General features: G+C 37.3%; 1 long non-coding RNA gene across 1 annotated transcript in view; it reads left to right on the forward strand.

Annotated features, from left to right (window-relative positions):
• The first annotated feature begins 2,163 nt into the window (after window positions 1-2,163).
• Window positions 2,164-7,517, forward strand: part of LOC116070523 — a 9,082-nt gene continuing 3,728 nt past the window's right edge. The window contains exons 1-2 of the long non-coding RNA XR_004110446.1: window positions 2,164-2,264; window positions 3,843-3,879. This is a non-coding gene — a long non-coding RNA (uncharacterized LOC116070523). The remainder of the gene's footprint in view (window positions 2,265-3,842; window positions 3,880-7,517) is intronic.

A 7,517-nucleotide genomic window follows, 5' to 3' on the forward strand; every position in this document is an offset into this window, starting at 1 on the left:
AAATTTTCATTCCCCTAGTGAATAAATACATGATAAATAACTTCATGCAGAGAAATGAGAGAATACAATTCACTATGGTCTTCTTCCTTCTGTTGATTTCAATTAAATTAATCCACCGGAAAAACAAGGTGTTAAGGATGGAATTGGCATCCTTTTTATGTAAAAAGTCGGGAAGTAAATGTTTTAGAGCTTAACAGCTATTTAAGATCTCTAATCACAACTACTTAACTGTTATTGTGCAAAACCACCCATGAGTAACGAGAAAACAAACAGCTGTAGGAAGTTCAATACTTTGGGATTTGGAGAGATGGCTCAGTGGTTTAAAAAAAAAAAAAATGGCTTCAGAGTGTCTGCTGCTCTTGCTAAAAACCTGAGTCCAATTCCTAGTGCTCATATCAGATAACTCTCATTCCAGTTCCCACCTCCAGTTATAGAGCAGATACGACTCACTCCTCTGGCCTCCAGGGGACTCTGCATGATTTAGTGCACATACAGATAAACAAGCATTCATGTGTATAAAATAATATAAAAAATATTTAAAAGAAGAATATTTTACACATGGAGAACAGAACCGCAGTGCTAAGCATGGCGTAATAACCCTAAGGGTGCAGTAGTGGCATGCATACCTTGGCAGTAACCAACAGCTCTCTGGTTGGACTTAAGACCCACTCAACAAGAGGGAAATCTTGTCTGATACTGAAGATCTAGCCAGCTAAGTGGAGAAAGTAAAGTCACGGATCTTGGAGAAGGACCTACAACCACCATTTTACTAAACATCGTAATCCCTAATAAATTCTAAATATTTGTTCTTATACACACAAATAAGAGTAGTCGACATCCCACATCAAAGAAAGTGAGCTTTGCAGCAGAAAGAGTCAATTACAACAACAACAAAAATAAATAAATAAATAACAACAACAATAGCAACACAGCCAACCAAAACACAGAGTTGTGAAACCCAGTCCCAGAGGATATATCTCCAAAACATTCCTGCATCTAAGACTCAAGAAACATTACAGAAGAGGGAATAGAAAAATTATAAGAGCCAGAGGACCAGGGAGTTTGCTGTGAGATTTGTGTTTACTAGAAATGTCAGAAGGTATAACCATAAAATCTGACTAACATGACAGCCCAAACATGACAACCAAAAAAGAGACAGCAATTGACATGTAAAGTGGATGGAGAGAAGCCATGAGGCCTCAACTCTATACTATAGATACTAAAAACACAAGGAACCAAGGAATGCTAAGAGAAATAGCCTTCCCTAGGAATAAGTACATCAATTGGTTATGCAATACCAAATTCTCAGCCTTGAAATAAAGTAGCATTGCACAGACTGGATATGTAATATTTGGGAATATATTTACATATATTTATACATTTGTACATGCGTCGGTTTGAAAGAGAACAAGGAGGAGCATATGGGAGGGGTCAGAGGGAGGGAAGGGAAAAGAGGAATAATGTAATAACATTATAGCCTCAAAAATATAAAAGTAATAAAAATAAAACAATAGAAATTGAATCTCATATAATTTTACGTGCTGTAAAATACTTTTTCAGTGGTTTTTGTTCATACTTTAATCATGTGTAAATCCAATATAAAATAAGCCATTTTACAGTTCTCAAGTCTCACCTGTAAAATTCTATGGCAATATTTTCTAGATTATTTAGCTATATAGCAATCATATGCAATTACAAGTATAAAAATATTATCTTGGGACATAGTAGCAATTACACGGTACACAGTGGCAGTTAACTTAGTTCCCTTTAATTGCTCTTTCCTGCCTTTTCTTCCTTTCTTCCTCTTCTTCATTTAAAAAAAATATTGAGTGGTTATAATATTCAAATATTATTTAAATGATGATAATTAATTGATAAACAGTATAAAGGGAGATGTGACATTCAACCTGTTTATTTCACAAGATTGTCTTTGATATTAAAATTAAGATGAATGTTAGCTGAAAAAAAAATGATGAGCGTATATCAATAGTTCTCTGATATTTTTGGATCCAAGATTCCTTCATTCTCTTCAAAAATTATTGAATGGGAAATGTTCTGGGTAGGGTGGCAGACTAGAGACTGCTCTTGGGAGCCAGTGAAGGAGAACCTGAATACCCGAGGCAGAAGTGGACTTAAGCTTTAGAAACCCACAAAAGGGAAAAAGCAGAGATGAGGAAGCAGGACTGAGCAGAGAAGCCAGCTGGATGCAGCCTCAGCCTTGGGCTCCCGAGAGGAGAAGAGGACTTAGACGCCTCTTCCATAAGGTAAGCGTGGGAGACAGGCCTGCCCTTCGGACAAGCCACAGCCCTCGTGTTCAAAGTTAGTTGTCTGGCTTTGAAAGTCAGTGATCTTCCAGCAGATGCATAAGCGGTGAAGAGAATCCCATTTTGTCATACTATGACTCAGAGGACAGAGGCCTGCCACCATCTTTAGAGAGAAAACATCAAACGGTTACCCAGAATGCCTGCTGAATTGCAGATAACCACAGGTCAGGAAACTGCTATTAAACATTTACCCAAAGAGCCTGAGAATTACAAATAACCACAGGTCAGGGAACCACAGTTTGGCTTGCCACAGCCCCTGGGAAAGGGAAGGCCCAGAGTCCCAGTTGTGGAGAGCAATCGGGGCAGATGTTGATGAGACTCTGAGTACAGTAGGAGGGTAGAACAGGCTGGTTTTGTACATAATGAGAGAGAGAGTCCCGTTTTTTGGTGGCTGGAAACAGATCTCATTAACTGAGGATTACTCAGAATTAAATGGCTCTGAAGCCAAGTGGATCAAATTGTGGAGTCGCCTGTCTTTCGTTGCTGTACAGTCTGAGAACTGAAGTTCCAAGGGAGTATATGATACCCAGGGCTTATATCCCTCCATCAGCATGATTAACACGGAGGGGTCTTTGAAGTATAAAGATAAGGTTTCTGACTGTACTGATCTCAGTGCTGTGGTAGCTTCCCATACTCCAAACACAGTAGGGAGACAGCCATGAACGGCAACAGCTCCCCAAGGAGAAGGAACTGGTGACTCTCAGGAAACTGAAACAGAAATCTTCCCAGACAACAAAAGGCAAGGCCAAGTACGGAGAGCAGAGGCCAAGCCCTGATAGGCGTTCTCTATCAAGAGACCAGACACTTGTCCAATAAAGTTCAGGAACTGCATAAACCAATGGAAAGAAGATTCCATAAATTAAACTGACTTCTCTTCTCTATACATATAATTAACATTCTCCAATCTTAAAAGTTTTTCTAAGTTTTATTTATACGAATAATGCCTGCATTTATGTATGTGCACCGTAGGAGCATCTGGCCCCTATAAGGCCAGGAGAGAGTATAGGAGTTTGTTGCTGTCCAGCAGCAACGTAAAAACAATAGGTTACCAATAGGTTAATATGAAGTTAGAAATAGATAGGAAAAGATAGAAGAAGATATGAGAGAGTGGCCACAGAAATACCTACCCACGCGTGCAAGAGTAAAAATTAGACAGCAGAGTTTACTGTTCAGCCATCTTGAATTTAATCAATCCCCTTTGTTCCCTCAACAGGTAAAATACCTGGGGCATAAACCACTCCCCCCACAATACATCCGTGTGATAGTCCAATCAGCGACTTCCTTGTTACTCTGTGGGGGTGGAGCTTTCGAATGTAACTAGAACCCAGTTGGAGGCGTGGCAAATAGCAGGAGATGGGCAGAGAGGTGTGGCCATCAGAGGCAGATCTCAAACCAGGAGGGTTACAGGAGTTATTGATGATTGTAAGCTACTATGCATTAGGAACTACACCTGGGTCCTCCAGGGCAACAAGTAATTTTATATGCTCAGTCATCTCTCTAACCCCTATTCTTTAACAGTTGAAGAGTTGAAGATGCAAGAAGCAACTACTGCAATGTAAGTAATTTTTTCTTTTCCCTTTCTTCCTTTCTTCCTTCCTTCCTTCCTTCCTTCCTTCCTTCCTGCCCTCTCTCCCTCCTTCCTCTCTCCCTTCTTTCCTTCCTTCTGTTTTTGTTTCTTCTTTTCTCTTTCACTTTCCTTTGGTCCTTTTGGTATCTTTTGGTCCTTTTTGCCCTGGTATTTCCTTTTTCCAAAAAAAAAAAAAAATCACATTTAGAAGTATTTTGAGGTTACCTCACTGACTTTTTATGTTCTTGCAGTATTACTTTTTATTCTTCTTCTTACATTAATCCAAATTTTCACCATTGGAAAATCTATTTTTTCTAATTACTTCCCTTTTTCTCATTTATCTTCCCCTCGATAATATTCTTACTCCCCATCTTCTCTCTCCTTTCTGTTTAACCTTGCTTCTTTGTTCATTGGAGCTGCCAATTTGATAAAACAAACACTAATGGGCATACAAGATCATATCTGTCTTCACATAACAACAGTAGGTGTTTTTATTAGCCCCCATCTCACCTCTGCTAAAATTATCATTATCATCATCATCACCACCAACAACAAAAACAATACCCAAACAGTCAAGTTACACCATAGATCAAATGTACTTAACAAAAATATACAAAATATTCCATACAAAAAGACAAGATACCCATTTTTCTCAGGAGTCAATGGAACGTTCTCTAAAATAGACCACAATCTTGGCATGAATCAAGTCTTCATATATAATAATTAGTCAAAATCATCTCATATCTTATAAGATCATAGTGAATAAATAGTAGTGAGCAGTAACCAAAAAACTTTATAAAAACATGTAGAACCTGAAAAAAAATAGTTTTAAATGACTACTAGGTCATTGATGAAATCAAAAAGAAGATTCAAAATTCCCTATTATCAAGTGAAAATGGAATCAGAACCCAGCAGAAATCCTGAGGCACTTCTAAGAAAAGTTTATAAGTGCTCTCAATAAAAAATAAATCAAGGAGCTGGACAGATGGCTCAGTGGTTAAGAGCACTGACTGCTCTTTAAAAGGTCCTGAGTTCAATTCCCAGCAACCACATGATGGCTCACAACCATCTGCAATGTGATCTGATGCCCTCTTCTGATGTGTCTGAAGACAACTACAGTGTACTCATATACATAAAATAAATAAATCTTTAAAAAAATAAATCAATCAAACAAATAACCTAAGAAGATTCTTAAAAAAAAAAAATGAGAACATTCCAAAATCAAAAGCAATACGCAGCAATGAATAGCAAAGATCAGGGCAGAAATGCTGAAATGGATATTAAAAGAACAATGTTTCAGATAGATGCAAGATTGATTATTTAAATATATATGTATTTAAATACACACACACACACACACACACACACACACACACACACATATATATATATATATATATGATGGACAAGTTTATAACCAAAGTAACAAAATGAGAGAGAAGGCCCAAATTAATAAAATTAGTAATTAAAAGGGGAAGAGTGGTATAGATATCACTGAAATACAAAGACTCATTGGAGACACTCTAAAATTATTAAATTAAATTAAGAAGGCAGAAAAATTTAACAGTTTCAACAGCAATTAGTGAAATGTAAGCAGTTATACAAAATCTCCCAACAAAGAAGCTACAAGATCAGACAGATTCACAAATTCTACCAAATATTCAAAGAAAAGCTGACACCAATGTTCTTCAAACTATTCCCATAAAATAGAGAAGACACGCTACCATGTTCAGCCTACAATGCCAGCTTTACCCTCATACCAAATCTAGATGATAACATTCAAATAAGACAACAGACCAATATTTCTGATGAGCATAAATAAACAACTTCTCAATAAAATTATTGCAAACTAAATTAGGAACAAAATAAGACCATGTACTATGAGCAAGATGGATTGATTTCATGAATGGAAGATTGGCTCAAGATTTACAAGCTAATAAGTATAATTCAGCACATTAAAAAAAACCAAGTACATGAGGCTGGAGAGATGTCTCCAAAGTTAGGAACTCTTGTTGCTCTTGCACACACAAGAAGAGGATCAGTTGGATCCCAGCACCCACTTGGTGGCTCACATCCATTACTCCAGTTCCTATGGTTCCAATGCTTTTTTTTCTGATCTCTGTGGGCATCAGACCACCATCAAATGATACACACACACACACACACACACACACACACACACACGAAGACAATATACTCATATACATAAAATAAAATATACATATAAAAATAATTTTTCAAAAAAGACTTAAGGACAGAAACAACATAGCCACCACAATCAATGAATTAAAAAGTTTTGGATAAAGTTTAACATCATGATAAAAAGCCCCACTGAAACTAGAATAGACAGAACATACCTAAATGTTAAAAAGGCCTTATATGCCCAACCCATTTATAAAATTAGACTAAATGTACCCAATCTGTAAAGTAAGATAATGTCTACTGAAATTTGGAATTAAAAAAAAAGAGAGAGAGTGTCCATTCTCTCCACTCTCATTCAATACAGTGCCCGAAGCCAGAGAGAGAAAGAGAGAGAGAGAGAGAAACAAAGAAAAAAAGGCAAACAGGATACAAAAGAAAGCAACAGGACACAAAATCTAAGTACAAAGATCAGTAGCTTTCCCATGAGCTGCCAGAGATGGCTCAGCATTTGCTGGCTGCCCTTCCAGAGGACCCAGGTTTGATTCCTAGCACACACATGGCAACTCACAACCACCTGCAACTCCAGTCCCAAAATATCTGATACCCTCTTCTGGCCACTGTGGACACCACACACACACACACACACACACACACACACACACACACACGGTACACAGACATAGAGGCAAAACATTGATACAAATAAATAAAAATTTTAAAAATCTGTAACTTTTCCATATAACAATTGAATTACAAAGAAATAAATTAGCAGGGGGAAACAATCATAATGTTTTCAGAAAAAAATACCTAAAAATAAATCTAATCAAGGAGGTAAAAGACCCTATAATGAAATTATAAACACAATCAAGAAAGAAAAGGAAGAGATTAGAAGATGGAAATATTTCCTGTGCTCATAGATTAGAAAAAATAATATTGTGAAAATACCTATATCAGAGTAGTCTACAAATTCACTTCAATCCCCATCAAAACCCTCATGACATTCTTCACAGAACTGGACAAAAACTAAAATTCATACAGAAATACAAGGCTCCAGAGAGTCACAGCAACCCTTAGTAGAAAGAGAAACACTGGGATATCAATTCTGCATCTCAAATTGTAGTACAGAGTGATGGGAACAAATCCAGTATGGGCTTAACACAATTTAGGCACGTAAAAAAAAAAAAAAAGAATTAAGGATTCAGAAACGACACTGCACTTTTACAGTTACCACATTTTGATAAAAACTACCAGAAACAGTTGCTGGAGATAGCTCCTTAAAAGAAGTGTTTGAAAAACTGACTTTTGACATGTAAATGAAGGAAAATCAATCTATAGTTTTCACTCTCTGGATTAAAACTCTCAAAGAACTGGGCGGTGGTGGCACATGCCTTTAATCCCAGCACTTGGGAGGCAGCAGCAGGTGGATTTCTGAATTTGAGGCCAGCCTGGTCTACAGAGTGAGTTCCAGGACAGCCAGGGCTACA

Source organism: Mastomys coucha, unplaced genomic scaffold (genome assembly GCF_008632895.1).
Source record: "Mastomys coucha isolate ucsf_1 unplaced genomic scaffold, UCSF_Mcou_1 pScaffold1, whole genome shotgun sequence".
In the NCBI taxonomy this organism is placed as follows: Eukaryota; Metazoa; Chordata; class Mammalia; order Rodentia; family Muridae; genus Mastomys; species Mastomys coucha.